Source organism: Gymnodraco acuticeps, unplaced genomic scaffold, assembly GCF_902827175.1.
Source record: "Gymnodraco acuticeps unplaced genomic scaffold, fGymAcu1.1, whole genome shotgun sequence".
In the NCBI taxonomy this organism is placed as follows: Eukaryota; Metazoa; Chordata; class Actinopteri; order Perciformes; family Bathydraconidae; genus Gymnodraco; species Gymnodraco acuticeps.
In genome coordinates, this window is record NW_022992250.1 from 285571 (window position 1) to 301578 (window position 16008).

A 16008-nucleotide genomic window follows, 5' to 3' on the forward strand; every position below is an offset into this window, starting at 1 on the left:
TGGTTATTATGTCTATGCCACGACATGTGATATGGTGAAATATGCAAGGCTGCAATAGCACGTTGTTAAACCAAACCCAGATTAGTGTGTAACTGTGTAACTGCAGCTCAGGTCACACAGTGCCATAAAAAGCCTGAACTCAGCTTAATTGCTCATATGTAGAAAGTGTGTGCAGTAGAGCACACTCTCTTGCGTCTATCAGTATTCAATCAGTGTCTGCTTACCTTTTTCCTTTTTTAAATGCCAATGACTAATGAGGTAATGGACAGTTCGGAAATGAGAGATTATGACACAATCACGTCTTTTCTTGGATCTTGGGGACCCTTTCAGCTAAGGATTTTCTTAGCAATGGCCTTCAGCATCCTGCCGAATGGATTTATTGGCGCCTATATTGTATTTGTAGGTGATACCCCTCCACACAAGTGCTTTATTCCTGATAATTACAGTATCAGCGAGGTGTGGAGAAATTAGACGATCCCTTTGGAAATGGTTGATGGCATCTCAAAGAGCAGCTCTTGCTCAAGACTTAACCTGGACATTGTCAGAAACTACTCTCAGAATAATATCATCCCAAATGTGGATGTAAATGTGAGTGAAATTCCTCTGGAGAAGTGTCTGGATGGGTGGACATACAGCAAAGAAATCTACCAGTCAACCATTGTCACAGAGGTGAGTGATAATAAGTCATCAATTATTTTCCCTTTGAGCATGTTTTCATGGTTTCCACAGATAAATGGTCGTATCATTTGTTATGTCTGATAGGGAATTATTAATATGGCCATTTAGTTTATGTTCTAATCGTTTTAGCTTTTTGCTCTCCTCTGAATTCTCTTTCCAAACACAGGCAAACGGCCTTGGGAGAGCTGTTTCTACTAGTGTGATAAGGAAGGCCCTTTCTTTGTACTTGGCATTTAACCACAGCTGTGGCCTAGACATGACCATAAAATAATCACTTCTTCTGTCAATAACAGGGAAGTCATGAAGTATAATATTGATTATATTTTTAGAAGTGGTTACTGTAAGTGTCAGTGACATGGGAGAACGTCAGAGTTGGTTTTGGCAGAGGCTGTGTCAATATGGTGTCTCAGAAAGTGTTTTTGTCAAGTCTACACCCGTAACTTTCAATTAATCTTCAGTGTCTGACATCAATTTAAATCTCTGAAGTGTAATTTTTGTGTTCCGGTTTCATCAAAGTGTCTAGTTTTCAGGAAGCTAAAAGTTGCTAGAATCAACAAAAGAAGAAAAATTATTATAATTTAAGTTTACAACAATGTGATTACTACGACTGCTGCTTATAATGATGTAAACACAAAAGTTACCTGTTGTGTGTTGTTGCGGCCAATATTACTCATAACATTTATATGTGTTTGATATTTTGCATCAGCTACTTCTTCTACTAGGCTTTGAATATTACTACTGTTATATGATATACATTTGGTTATTGTACAGCTTTATAACTTTATATGAATTAGAAGTGATTCATTTTCACACAGCTATGCCCTAAAGAAAACATTTTGTGTTTGCAGTGGGACTTGGTGTGTGACAATAAGTACAAACTTCCACTGTCTACCTCGATCAATTATATCGGTGTGCTAGTGGGAGCATTTATCTCAGGCCAGTTGTCTGACAGGTTGGTACTTCATAGTCTGAATACTTTAACAATCAATTATAATATTAGAATTGCAGTTACTAACTCACTAAACTGTATTTCATTCACAGGTATGGAAGGAGGCCAGCCCTCTTTCTCATGATGATTCTTCAGACAGTGGCGATCACTGCACAGATATTCTCTCCAAACTGGGAGATCTTCTGCTTCATTTTCTTCTTTGTTGGTGCTGGCGGGTTCTCCAACTATACCATTGCATTTGTGCTAGGTATGTTTTCAAGTCAGGATTTGGAACATGTTATATTTGATACTGCTTGACAAGTTTGTAGATGTCATGTTGACCTCTCTAACCTCGTAGGTAAAACACAAGTTTGTGATTCAAAACGTATTGGGGCCTAAGATAAAAACTGTGGTGTATTCAAGTGTGTAATGCAAGCTTTCAAAACACAGATCAATGTAGTGATTCAATTACTTGGCTATTGATCTCACATAAAGTCCCCCAACAGAACTGACTGGCAAAATCACTCAGAAACTCCAGTCTCAGGTTTTTATTGATACGCTCTCATTTATTTTGGTACAGGAACTGAAATACTAAGCCCAAAGTCCAGAGTGATCTTCTGCTCCATGGGTGTGTTTATGAGCTCAGCCATGGGTTACCTGGCAATGCCAGCTGTAGCCTACTTCCTCCGTGATTGGCGGATGCTGCTGATTCCCATGGCTGCATCTGGACTGATCTACGTCCCAATATGGTGGTAAGAATTAGGGAGGGACATTTAACATCAGGTCTGCATCCAACACTTTCAGAATGTGTAGTGTCTGTAGCACACTGATCTTCAACTGTGGCTCTGAATTAAATACAAGTCTAAGAGCTTTTTGCCAGTCTGTGGTTGAAACTATCTTTTCTGCACTTTGCGGATCAGCCACGAAATGTAACTGCATTTACCTCATACATCTTATTTGCTCTCATATGTGTTACTTCGGGTTAACAGACACGATAAGCTAGTGTAAGCGTTCGTCAACAAAGCATATAAACAGGAGCATATCTCCTGCAAACTGTTCAGATGTTCATAGATAGCAGTAACAACACTGTGTCCCATTCAAAACATTGAAAACGTTGGTAGAGAACAGGGTCAATTTATCATTGTATTTATCAATAAATAAGTTTGTATATGTAGCCAAAAAAGTGCTGTTAAACAGTATAAACTCATGGCAATCCCTAGTAAGTAATTTCTATGTATTGTATTAAAGCTTGCTCTCTCATACAGAAAACGTACGTTGCTTGCATGGTTAGAACACATTTATATTGAAAGGAATTTGTAAGTAGAAACTTTAAGAAAGAAGCATGTTCCTGAGATACAATGGTGATCGACCAGATGTGTATTTGCTAAACCAACTAGTTATTCATCACTAAGGATTTCTTTTCTCTAATAGCTAATATAATGGCTATCTCCATATGCTTTAATCTTATAGGTAAACATTGTCAAAATGTTTTGCATTTAGTCCAAATGGTATATTAAGAACTATGTATGTAAATGTGCTGATATTGTTGTTTCCCTGTTCTGCAGGTTAGTCCCAGAGTCTCCTCGCTGGCTGCTGTCTCGGGGCAGAGTGGAGGAGGCGGAGGCCATACTGATAGGAGCCGCTAAGAGCAACAATGTGGAGCCTCCAAAGGCCATTTTCACACAAGCTGAGGTAAGCTGCTAGTTTATTTTTAACAAGTTATACAAATAAACCATTCCTGACTCAGAATGTTAGTAAAAGTAAAAAGAGTTTACTTATTGTGTTTTTTACATCTTCCTGTTGTAAGATAAGATAAGAAGTACTGTATTGATCCCAAGTTGGGACATGTTTGTGTTGCAGCAGCATACAAATACATGGCATTGTACAATAACAATTTAAAGAAATAAACATTCCAAAATGTCATCTCAATAGCAATAAAATAGCATTAAAAAGTAGAAAATATACATAATATAAATATAAAGCAGGATATTATATATATCGAGGGGTGAGAACCAGAGGGGCGTAAGTGACATTTTGGTCAAAAATGAGTTATATATATCAAATGAAAGCTCTCAATGAGCTCTTTCTACTGCCAAAAGGGTGCATGTGAATTCAAAACCAATCCAGAGTTATTCATCAAAAACCAAAAGACCTAACACAGAACACACTGAACTATTTGGGGCCAAAAGGACGTAAGTGCACTTACGCCCTTTTGGCCCTGAGAAATGTATTATGGGTAAAGCCTTTGGATAGCACTTGAGTCAAAATGGCTGACACCATATGTAAGCAAGCTAGGTCAACCATGAGAAGAAAGCTTTTCACTGCTGAAGAAGTGTTACTAAGCTTATTTCAAGATGCAGAAGAGCTTGATGAAGAGAATGAAATAATCCAGGATTCAAAGTCAATGCCGAGTGACAAAGGAAACTTAGTTTCTACAGATCCATCTTCAACAGAGAATTCAACTCATCAGAGATCAGCACATGCATGTTCCAGTATCTGTCAACTCTTTCAGGTACTGAGCATGTGGTGCTGTACTCTGACACATGTGGTGGGCAGAACAGGAATGCTGGTTTTAGTGCCATGTGTCTCCATGCAGTTAAAACCTTGCCCATCTCCATTATTGATCATACATTCATGGAGTGTGCACAGCAAGATGGAATGTGACAGTGTTCATGCAGCCATTGAGACCGACAGAAAAAAAGGGCCTTTGTACAGTTCGGAGGGGTACTACTGTACACTCTTGTGAGGATGGCAAGGGGGAACAGGCCATAGAAGGTGATTGAGCTTGGGTACAGTGACTTTCTGGATTTCAAGTCCTTCTCACAACACACTAGGGCTGCTCAATTATGGCAAAAATCATAATCACGATTATTTTGGTCAATATTGATATCACGATTATTAAATACGATTATTAATTGACTTTGAAAACATCCATTTATTGAACTTTAAAAAATAAATAATAATTTGAACAGTATATTTTTAACAGTTGATTACCCCGAACTTTAAGTATAACTCAACTGCAAAGTATTCAGCTGAAGCCACATCTTTTTTAACTTCCCCACGGCATTTGTCATATAGGGCAGGCAGTGCAGATCTGGTGAAATGATACCGAGATGACATCGCTTAACGCTTGTCCATAGTGTTAGCCAGTTGCTTAAACCCCTGGTTGCTAACCGTACTAACCGGGCACATGTCTTTAGCTATGTAGAATGTGATGGCATGTGTTATATCTTTGTGTCCTTGCGAGCTGGTTGAGTAGGCCGTTGCACTGTAAAGTGCGTCCTTAATTGATGACTGTGATGTGGTGGATGAAGTCGAGGGGGCACGCTCGTGAACTGTCAACAGGGGGGCGGGGGGGGGGCTTTGCTGCGGGGAAACTGTGGACCTCGTTGCAAGCCGTAATCGAGATTAAAATACGATTAATTGCACAGCCCTACAACACACGGTCCGAAACAGAACCAAAGACACAGAGGGACAAACAGTTTGTTGGCAGAAAATGAAATGGCAAAAACAAAAGAGGATCACAAAATCAGGATCAAAATCACAATCAGGATCAGGATCACAATCAGGATCAGGATCACAAAAGAGGATCCGAAAAGGATTCAGTTCAAATATGAGCTGTCCGACCAAACTGCAAGTTGGAAAGCAGGAGACCAGAGGTGCTCATGCAATTGAACCAAAGAAGATGCACACAGGTCCACCTGGGATCACTGCTGTGAAAAAGAAAGACGTACTGTTGGAGATTTGGAGGGATAACTGGTCCGCTTTTCAAATCTCCGCGCGTTCCTATGAAGCTGGTTATAATACAGGAAGGAATCCATAGCTACAAAGTAACCGTTAACAATAATCTACTTTAATGGCAATATGACAATGCAATACAATCATTACAATACAACATGATATATTACAGTTATATTGCAATGCTTAAGGAGTAATGCCGGCTTACTCCTGCTCTAGTCCGCATACCGCAGAGCTACTTTCAACCCGAGGGGCAGCATGTGAAGAAGAGGCCGAACGCCAGGGATCCTCCGGAGATATACCAGAGTAAGAAGGAGGGGTTTGGTGTTAGGTCAGCTGGTCATCTTTTCAGGTCATCTCATTGGGAGACGCAACGCAGCAGGAAACGCAGCAGGAAACCAAACAGGCTCACTTTACAACAAAAGGTCTCAAGGCCTGCATACCTACACCTCCCCCACAGAGCCATAAAACCCTGTTTACTCCAACCAGCCCAGAATGTTTATAGCCATTTGTAGTCCTTACATTTATGAAAGGATAAAACAGAGAAATCAATATAAAACACAAACACAGGTATTGTCTGAACAGTATTCACTTAACTGCTACTATTGATAAGCACCAGAGAAACCCAAGGGACCTCTCTTAACATCACAACCACTGTAGCTCGTTCTAAGTTGAATGCAAATCAGGACATGCTCTCACCTTCCCCCATCTTCCTTTGTCCTCAAAAACACATGTCAACAGGCCCCAAATGCAGCTCACAGTTTTACCCAAATTATTCCCATTTTAAGCTTATCCATAGTTTGCTAACATGAATAAATACAAATATAACTCTACAAATCCCCCTTTTTATCTCCTTCTCCAGAGATAAACTTAGACAAGGCATTTTGAAATATACCCACGGTCATTCTTTTCTACTGTGTCCGTAAATCCATCTGAAGCTGGTATTCAGAGTACTTGAAACCTTCATGGAGACCGAACACCACTTCCATGGCAGTGAAGGAACCATGAGGGGGTAGCTGAGTGCTAGAATCATCAGCCCCCCCCCCCCCCCCTCGGAGGAATAGCCCACAAGGACAGCTAATAGGGAGGGAGAGATGCAGCTTTCCCTTCACGGGTAGAACTGAGTAGAACCGAAGTAGACTCCTCTGCTGCGCCGTCCTGGCTTGCCGTGTCTTTGTCCCCCAATCCGCTGACAGCAGCTTCTGGGCTGCCTGCTAGAGAGATGTCTTCCTCCTCCTCGTCCTCCGGCCCGCTGATGGCGGTTTCCGGGTCGATGTTGTAGAGATGTCTCCAGGGTCCTCCTTCTCCGGCCCGCTGATGATGCCTCCCGGGTCGTCTGCTGTAAGGATGTCTCCAGGGTCCTGCTCCTCCAGTCTGCTGCTTCCGAGTAGTCCACGTCTGCCAGGGCCACGTCCGTCCTGATGTCGTCCCCTGGTCCTAGCAGGTGGTTTCCCCGCCGCACACTGGCTCCCGTGGTACGAGCTGTCCCCCTTTTCTCCCAGGCAGACGGCATAAGAGGTCCGCTGGGTCACTCGGTCGGGGTCGGAGAGCCTGGGGTTGAGCCACTTTGTCCTCGTGCTTCTCGGGTCCCCCTTTTGGCGCCGGTGACCTGTGTGGAGAAATCTGATACAACTCCCTCAAGCCTACGCTCAGCTGTTTTGCCCCACTTGGAGCCTGTTGGTGGGGTGTCTTGAAACAACAGCCGTCTGTGAACAGGTTTTCCAAATTAATTGTAGACCTCCTATCTGCCAGTGCAGCTTCAGAATCTTAGTACTTGGATTGTGCCAACTAAATAAGAACCTCAACATCTTTAGGTAAACTAAATAACATATTTCAATAGCTCTGAATTTCTGACAAGCATCCGTGTTTATTTTTAAATGAAATCCTATTTAAAATCCAAATATAATATGAACTGCTAATGTTTCTGGTAAAGAAACACACTAATGTTATGGATTCAAAAACAACCAAAATCACGATACTAACAAAGTGAATGATTTCCTGGTGATTCTGCTTCTACCTGTCAGTGCTTAGATATTATCACGCTGAAACAATGAATACAGAATTCCAACAAACTGTCATCAAATGTCTTTCTATTATAAATTTAGATGAAATGTATATCCCCATAATGACCTAAACAATAAAGTCTATGGCTTTTACTCCTTTACCAGGCTAGTTACAGGATGTTGTCTAAATTAAATTCTGTCTCAATACACTACTATGTTTTAGCTTTAACTGTAATATGTTCTTTCTACATTTCAAACCTCAGTTACTCTAATGTCTGTTAAAATATTACAAAATTGTTTCATCATCACAGGTCAACTTCTTCGGTTTCACAGTAGCCCCTTGGCCACTGCTTCTTTGTTACCTGCTATAATTCAAATCAATATTTAGAAACATCTCAACATTCATCAAACAGTATCTTATCCCCAGATATGGAGCAGGTTAATTACATTCAATGCTCAGTTTGAACATCTGGGTTGGGGCGGAAGGTTTCTGTCAATCCTTAAAAGAAAAATGTAAATTGTGAATTTTACAGCCATGTTGACATTTATACATTATACTCACTCCCCCTTTTTACACATGAAATCATGTGTAACAAAAGCCTGTAATGGGAGGGGAACAAAAACTGTCAGGTAATTGGTTAGGGACATAACCAACATTATTATCATTATTTCCACAGTGAACACTTCAGTGAAAAGAAGTGTTCCTCTCCGTCCTTCAGGCCTAAAAGAAACAGAATCTTCAGATTGTAGTTTTACATTTGCAAACCGCCAACTCATGTGAGAGGAAAATATCACATGTGCGGTTTCCCCTTTTTGTGGAATTTTTAGGAAACCTCTCGTTTCCCTTGGAGCTCCAAAATAATATGTTAGTCCAAAAACATGCTTGGTTAGTTATTGTTTTAGAATCATGCAGTTACACTGATCACATGCCGGCATTCATTCACACTCACACTGTCTGGTTGTCATGTCAAGTTTGGTCAGGTTCACCCCAGAGTCAGTCATCCACAGTGCCTTGTCAAGTTACACTGTCGGTCAGGGTCAAAGGTCAGTTGGTCTCCGTCTTTATTGGCCATGTGTCGTGCTCTGCAGAGACTTTGACATTTCAGCATAGGCCAGTATCCTTTGTCTACAAAAATATGTCACGATTTCAACTATAATTTTCAAGATGATTCTCACTTGTCATTGGGACTTCCGCCTCCCACTTTTCCTGAAACTTGGTACAAAACTCACTTCCTTCGAGTACCACTACTAATTAAAATGTCTAATGATCTATTTCAGAAACTTTTGTACATAACTATTATCTTGAGTCAAAACATTACTAGGATCTGTGTCGCTCTGCATTTCATAGCTCATTATAATTCTGGTCTACTTAAAAAACGATGTTAAAGTCTTTAGCAGTGTGTGGAACCTTGGGTGTCCGAACATGCAACAATTACTCCCTCCTTTATCAAGGATTTAAAACCGAAGTCTGGTAATAACTATGCCACAATGGTGAAATCAACACTTTAGATTGGAATTTAATATGTGGCTTGGCACTAGCCATTAATACAAACAAAGATTTGTCCTATAGAGTGGTTCCTAAAACTATCCTTTTAATGGTGATCAATATTGTAACCAATGAGATCACTACTTTATTCACACGTGAATAAAAATGTCTTAAAGAATGAATTGTTAACATGATGAAAATATTGAAGAATAAAGTTATACTCTGTCAGTGTGTTTTAGGATGATTATCATTTTACTTTAATAGTTTCCTCTTTACTGCTATTTTTAATTTACCAAATGATTAATAAATCTTTCTGTCTTTACGTATTTATGAAGTTAATTCAAGTTATTTAAATGTGCGTTTCGTGAATAAGTGTGTTTATGTGTAACTCACTCATTCCCGTTCTCCTTTCCTCCTCCCCTGGTTTTCTCAAGCCGTGACCCCGGCCTCCTCACTTCTAATCGACCATGCCAACTCCTCTGATTCTGTCTTCTCTTCAGTCCATCAGCTGTTGAATCCATCCGCTGTAACTTTTGTAGGCAGCCATTGGCCCAGTCACATCTGCAGCCCCATCATGCCACTGTTGTTGCACTCCTCCTTTACAGTCTCTCTGCTGTTTTTATGGAGGGCGGATTCTGCTCTCATGTCCTGTTTGAGGGACCGATGAGAGTATCTCTCTGTATGTCAGCATGCTGGTTTGGTTCTGGATGCCTCAGGTGGAGATAGTTCTGGCTGCAGTCTTGATGTAGTCTTGTTGTTGTTGTTGGTTCAGCTCTGGTTCTCTGTCTGTACGATGGAGAAGGAGGAGTCTCCTGTTGGGTTAGGTCTCGTTGTCTGCTTGGAGGGTCGGGATCAAAGCCTTTCTAACTCAGAGGGGGAGTCCAGGTCCCGGTACACATTACCTATAAGAAGTCTAGCACACTGATGTTAAATAAATCCAACCCTTTCCACTCTGTCTCTTTCTAATCATACTATCTGTCTTAGTTGTTAAATGCCATCTAAACAACATAATTAATGTCTACTAATGATATTACAAAAACTAACTCCAAAAATGGTTTCATCCATTGTTACATATCTACCCAACACAACTCTGAAATACCTACATGTTTCCAGCATCACATATTCCACACACTATGAAAGAACATCTCCATATCTTCTCTCATTTTAAATCCCACTGTTACTTCGAACAATAGTAAACCTGCAGAGCACACCAATCGGATCACAGTAATGAAATTTGAATCAAGTGTAGGCCTGTCTTCTTTCTGAACATTTATTTATATTGTCTACATTTGCAAACAGTTCGAGTGTAAAATGTGTTTTGCACAATGTATTTACACTCTACAGATTCTTGAGTTTACTCATCTCCTGGTGCTGTCGTTGTAAAAAATGTTCAATCCCTTATTGTTTTGTACCAGTTTACCAAACAATACCGGCCAGCAATGTAATGATTAAACTCTAAGCTCGCATAAGTTTCAAGGGTGTGATACCCCCTTTCAGCCACTAGATGGCAGCAGCAGAAGTTTCAAAGGGTGTGATACCACACCCTTTCAGCCACTAGATGGCAGCAGCAGAAGTTTCCAGACAAAGGGAAACGCTCTACCTTGGTTTAATATATAACAGACCTCTGGCTTTAAGCTTTTAGCATTGGTCTGTTATTTAAACCCCAGTTTTTAAAACGGCGACTCGATCTGATATATCGAGTTTTCAGGTTTTGCCGTGCAGGATTCAAACCTCGCATTCACACAAACTGCACCATTTCTACGCCACTCAGGAATAAACACCTGCAGATCCGCGCCAAACTGCTCTATTTTACGTCACGCAGGACTTTCGTCTACCTGTCGATCCACGTTTACGTTTTGTATATAACTTTCCTAACATAGTAAAATATGCATTGTATATTCCATTTAAACTATAAAAACACTGTGAAACGCCTACAGACAATCCTAAAGTTTTAGCGTATCCAATTACAGACAGGCGACTTTCATCGTCTGCTTACCTTATTTGCAAAGTTGCAGAGTCCTGCTGATTGTCTGAGATGTTTGAAAGCGTCTGAATTCTTCCTCAGCTTCGTTATAGACGTCGGGTCACCATTTTGTTGGAGATTTGGAGGGATAACTGGTCCGCTTTTCAAATCTCCGCGCGTTCCTATGAAGCTGGTTATAATACAGGAAGGAATCCATAGCTACAAAGTAACCGTTAACAATAATCTACTTTAATGGCAATATGACAATGCAATACAATCATTACAATACAACATGATATATTACAGTTATATTGCAATGCTTAAGGAGTAATGCCGGCTTACTCCTGCTCTAGTCCGCATACCGCAGAGCTACTTTCACCCGAGGGCAGCATGTGAAGAAGAGGCCGAACGCCAGGGATCCTCCGGAGATATACCAGAGTAAGAAGGAGGGGTTTGGTGTTAGGTCAGCTGGTCATCTTTTCAGGTCATCTCATTGGGAGACGCAACGCAGCAGGAAACGCAGCAGGAAACCAAACAGGCTCACTTTACAACAAAAGGTCTCAAGGCCTGCATACCTACACCTCCCCCACAGAGCCATAAAACCCTGTTTACTCCAACCAGCCCAGAATGTTTATAGCCATTTGTAGTCCTTACATTTATGAAAGGATAAAACAGAGAAATCAATATAAAACACAAACACAGGTATTGTCTGAACAGTATTCACTTAACTGCTACTATTGATAAGCACCAGAGAAACCCAAGGGACCTCTCTTAACATCACAACCACTGTAGCTCGTTCTAAGTTGAATGCAAATCAGGACATGCTCTCACCTTCCCCCATCTTCCTTTGTCCTCAAAAACACATGTCAACAGGCCCCAAATGCAGCTCACAGTTTTACCCAAATTATTCCCATTTTAAGCTTATCCATAGTTTGCTAACATGAATAAATACAAATATAACTCTACAGTACTCGCACAAATGGGAGTATCCCTCACTCCTATGTAGGCAGAGTAGGCTAGTTTGTCGTTTCAAATCAATCTGAAACTTACATGATCTGCATGAAATATGCTGTTGTCGTATATAATTATATTGCTATATTTGACATTCCCAATGTTCTAAAGTAGTTTTTGATTTGCCAAACAGTTATTAGGCCAGGTTTAATGTAATTTATTGTTATTCAGTGAACTAATGTGATATTGATATTTGATATGATCACAATGGACTCTGTAGCCTATTTTCAATCCGTTATTTGGGGAAATGGCAAAATAATTAACTATTTGGCAAAATGGTTATTAATGTTTTTTTTTTTTTTAAATAATTACATTCAATGAACTAATATGATATAAGGATATTTTCATATAATATTGTTATTATAACAATTGATTACTGTTACTTTTGACCTCATTAATGTAAAGCCTTTTTCCTATATTTATCAGATACGCCCTATTTTTTAGTTCATATGATATAAAATCTTAGTTCCAAAAAGGCGCATGTGACTTTATTCCGAATAAAAAAAAAATAGAAGAATATTTTTTTCAGTGAAAGTCAAAATATTGTTTATTAAGTATATTGTCATCCACATGTTTATGAAGTGTTCATATTAAAGATTGAATTTAATAAACAAAGTCAGGATAAAGTATGGTCATTTTTTGTTTTGGCTCTCCTGTAAAGTTGGTCAAATGTCACTTACGCCCCTCTGGTTCTCACCCCTCGATATATATATATTTATATGTATATATATATACATATATAAGTAAGTAAGTAAGTAAGGAATGGAATATGAAATATTACATTGGATATAAATGTAAAATGTACAGTGTGATTTTAAGTCCATGTTTTGAGAGTATTGCATTTCATGTCAGCAATTTCGCTAAGGTAATTGTAGTCAAGTATCAACTCAATATACTATTCTGTTTTGTGAATTCTGTACTTTTTACTCAACTACATTTGACTGATTCTAACATCCAAGTTTTTTATTTTAAAAACTGCCGTGTGTTACATGAGTGGCAGGGCTATTTTCACAGTTTAGGATTTGATGTTTTTTATTGTTGCAAATGTATTTTCTTCTTTTTCCAAGATTGACGATACAATGTCTAGGAAAGACAAGAAATACAACTTTTCAGTTATTGTGAGCAGCTGCAATATGTTCTCCATTACAGTGCTGTGCTCAATGCTGTGGTATGTCTACAATCTTCTCTTTAACTCAAAAATCACTCTACAAAACAATGTAAATATTACAGATCCATCCCAAATGTGTGTCTCCCATCCTATGTGTACTCAATTTGTTGTCTTGAATGTCTCTGCAGGATTGTTGTCACCATTGGCTACTACGGTTTAGTCCTCAACACTTCAAACCTGAACGGCGACCCTTTTTTAAACTGCTTCCTGTCTGGCTTAGTACAATTGCCGGCTTACATAATAGCCTTATTACTGCTCCAATACTGCTCCAGGCACTTGTGCCAATCTTCTACACTCTTCTTCGGAGGCGTGATGATCCTCTGTGTTCACATCATCCCAACAGGTAATACTTTGCTTTCTATAGATGAATAAAACTGTTCTGTCACACTTAATGGACGGAATGCTAAATCTTTGCAGCATAACATGAACAACAACAACATGTACATAGTTCTGGTTGACAACAGTTGTGATTTTAAACATATATAAAATAAAAATACAATCTTCTATTACAATGTGTATTTATATAAACGTCTGTTAAGTCATTTTGGCCAATTGACATAAAATAATGATCAACCCTTGCATTTAAAGTGTTACAAATTAGGTTTGTGAGGCGACATTCCAAGGACGAATCACAAGCAGCGTACACTAGGATCCAAATAGATCCAAATTGTACAACTTAGACTGTTAGGAATTGCATTAGTTTTGCTGGTGATAAAAGTATTGGAAAATAGTAAAACAATTAAAATATATAATTTTCACAAGTCAGAAGGAAAAACAAGGCTAATTGAATGGGCTTTAGATGTGTTGGATGTATCATATATTTCATACGCCTCTTCTTCTTATTGCCTTATAGATTCAGAGATTGTGCCTGTGTTGTTGGAGATTTTGGGCAGATTTGGCATGACATCTGCATTTTGTGTGGTGTACACGTTCTCATCGGAGCTCTTCCCCACCGTCATCAGAAGCACAGCGATGGGCTGCTGTTCCATGACTGCTCGCATTGGAAGCATCATCTCCCCTTTTATCATTTACCTGGGTAAGTAATACGTTTTATATTTTGAGCATTTAGCAAGTGTGAGGGCATTTATTTCTGATCAATTCAGTTTATTATTATTTTCTTATTTCTGTAGTGTAGAGCTGCAGCTGTTGTACAGTTGAAGAGTTGATTTGTCCAGCCACTAAGAATTAATCGATATTCAAACAATTGATTCTGCCTTGTTGAAGCAAAAAGCCAAATATTTGATGGTTCTTCTCAAATGTAACATTTTTTATGACATATAGAAAGCGTAAGTTGAACATCTGAAGCTTAAGATATACGGTAGGCCTATACTTACTTTTTTAATTAAAAGTAAAGAAAAGTCAAATGTGTTTTTCTCTAAGGATTTAATCAGACAGAATAAGCAAACCAAAGGCATTTTTGTAGCCTATGACGCACTGTGAATCACTATTGTTCACTTTTTTAACATTTCATTAAAAGGTTTAAAAATCGACATCTTTAATTGAAGCCCTACTGCATTAAGAACGCCCTTGGTCTCTTGTCTTTACTTCAAGCTTTAGTTTGCTGAAAATGTGCTGAAACAAGTTTTTTTATTTTTATTCTCTCAAAAATAATTGTTCAGAAAGCATAGAACCGTTGTTATTTTTTTCATCTCAATTACAATACACACAGTCGTACAAGTAATTCTATTTGTTTAATGAGTAATTCCTTGCCTTTATTGTGGTATTTTCTGCTTTTTTAAAGGACAATACAACAAGTCATTACCATACATATTGATGGGTGGGTTTGCCCTTTGTGGGGCCCTCTTGTGTTTCCTGCTGCCAGAAACTTTTGGAAAGCCTTTACCAGAAACCATGGCACAAATACAGCTGATATGCGGGTGAGCTTACACTACAGCAAGTTGCACTACTCACATACTGCATGTCTACTCGTCACAGTGTTTCTTTATACACATCTCTACTACAGATGTAGTTCCAAGTCCTCTTGATCACATTAAGATTCTGTATCATCATAGTTAAGGTGAAACTCTTTACCACTCTCACTGATTAATAATAATAATAACAATAATAGATTTATTTTGTTAGCGCTTTTACAGGTGCTCAAAGACGCTTTACAGATATAGTGAAAAGAAAAGAACAACAAATAAATATATATATATAGTTAAAGTCAAATTAAAATCAAGCAATAGATGAGAGTAACAAATGCGTCACTTCCTGGCAAAAATAACGTCTCCGCCCACTTTTGGGGGAAAACAACGCTGTCAGTTGAACGGCGGTCAATACAAATTCTGAAGTTTTTGCCAATCCAATCAGAAATTTAAGAAAACCGGAGATTTTTGGATCATCAAAGAGCCCGATTCCAATGGCCAGACAGGCAAACAATTGCATTAAGCCATTAGAAATCGACGATCGGGTTCGATATATGGTTAAATATAGCAGTAGGCTATCGATTTTCATAGATGAGAGTAACATCGACGTCACTTTACGGCCCCGCCCACTTTTGGGGGAAACAACGCTGTCATTTGAACGGCGATCGAGCCTGAAGCCACAGAGCTCTTCTTTTACTGTCCTTTCTTCTTAGAGGAAGTACAGAAACACTGAACTCTGGATTATTTTTAATGTTTGAGGTGCAATAAACGACACGGCAGCTTATTGGCATGATAAAACTATTATGTTCCGCCTCGCTCATGAGAGTAACAGCTGGAGAAATTACAGCCTCGCCTACTGATTTTAATTTAACCATATATCAAGACCGATTGTCGATTACCAATGATCAAATGTAATTGTTTGCCTGTCTGGCCATCGTAATCGAGCTCTTTGAAGATCCAAAAATCGACGGTTTTCAAAAAAATTTGATCGGATTGGCAAAAACTTCAGAATTTGTATTGACCGTTCAAATGACAGCATTGTTTTCCCCCAAAAGTGGGCGGGGCCGTAATTTTTGCCCGGAAGTGACGTAGGTGTTACTCTCATCTATACAAAAACAATCACACATTAAAAGCCAGATTGAAGAGGTGAGTTTTTGTAAGTTTTTTG

General features: G+C 39.1%; 1 pseudogene; it reads left to right on the forward strand.

Moving 5' to 3' along the window:
* Positions 1 to 276: 276 nt before the first annotated feature.
* LOC117540145 lies at positions 277 to 14856 on the forward strand (annotated as a pseudogene).
* The last annotated feature ends 1152 nt before the right edge of the window (positions 14857 to 16008 follow it).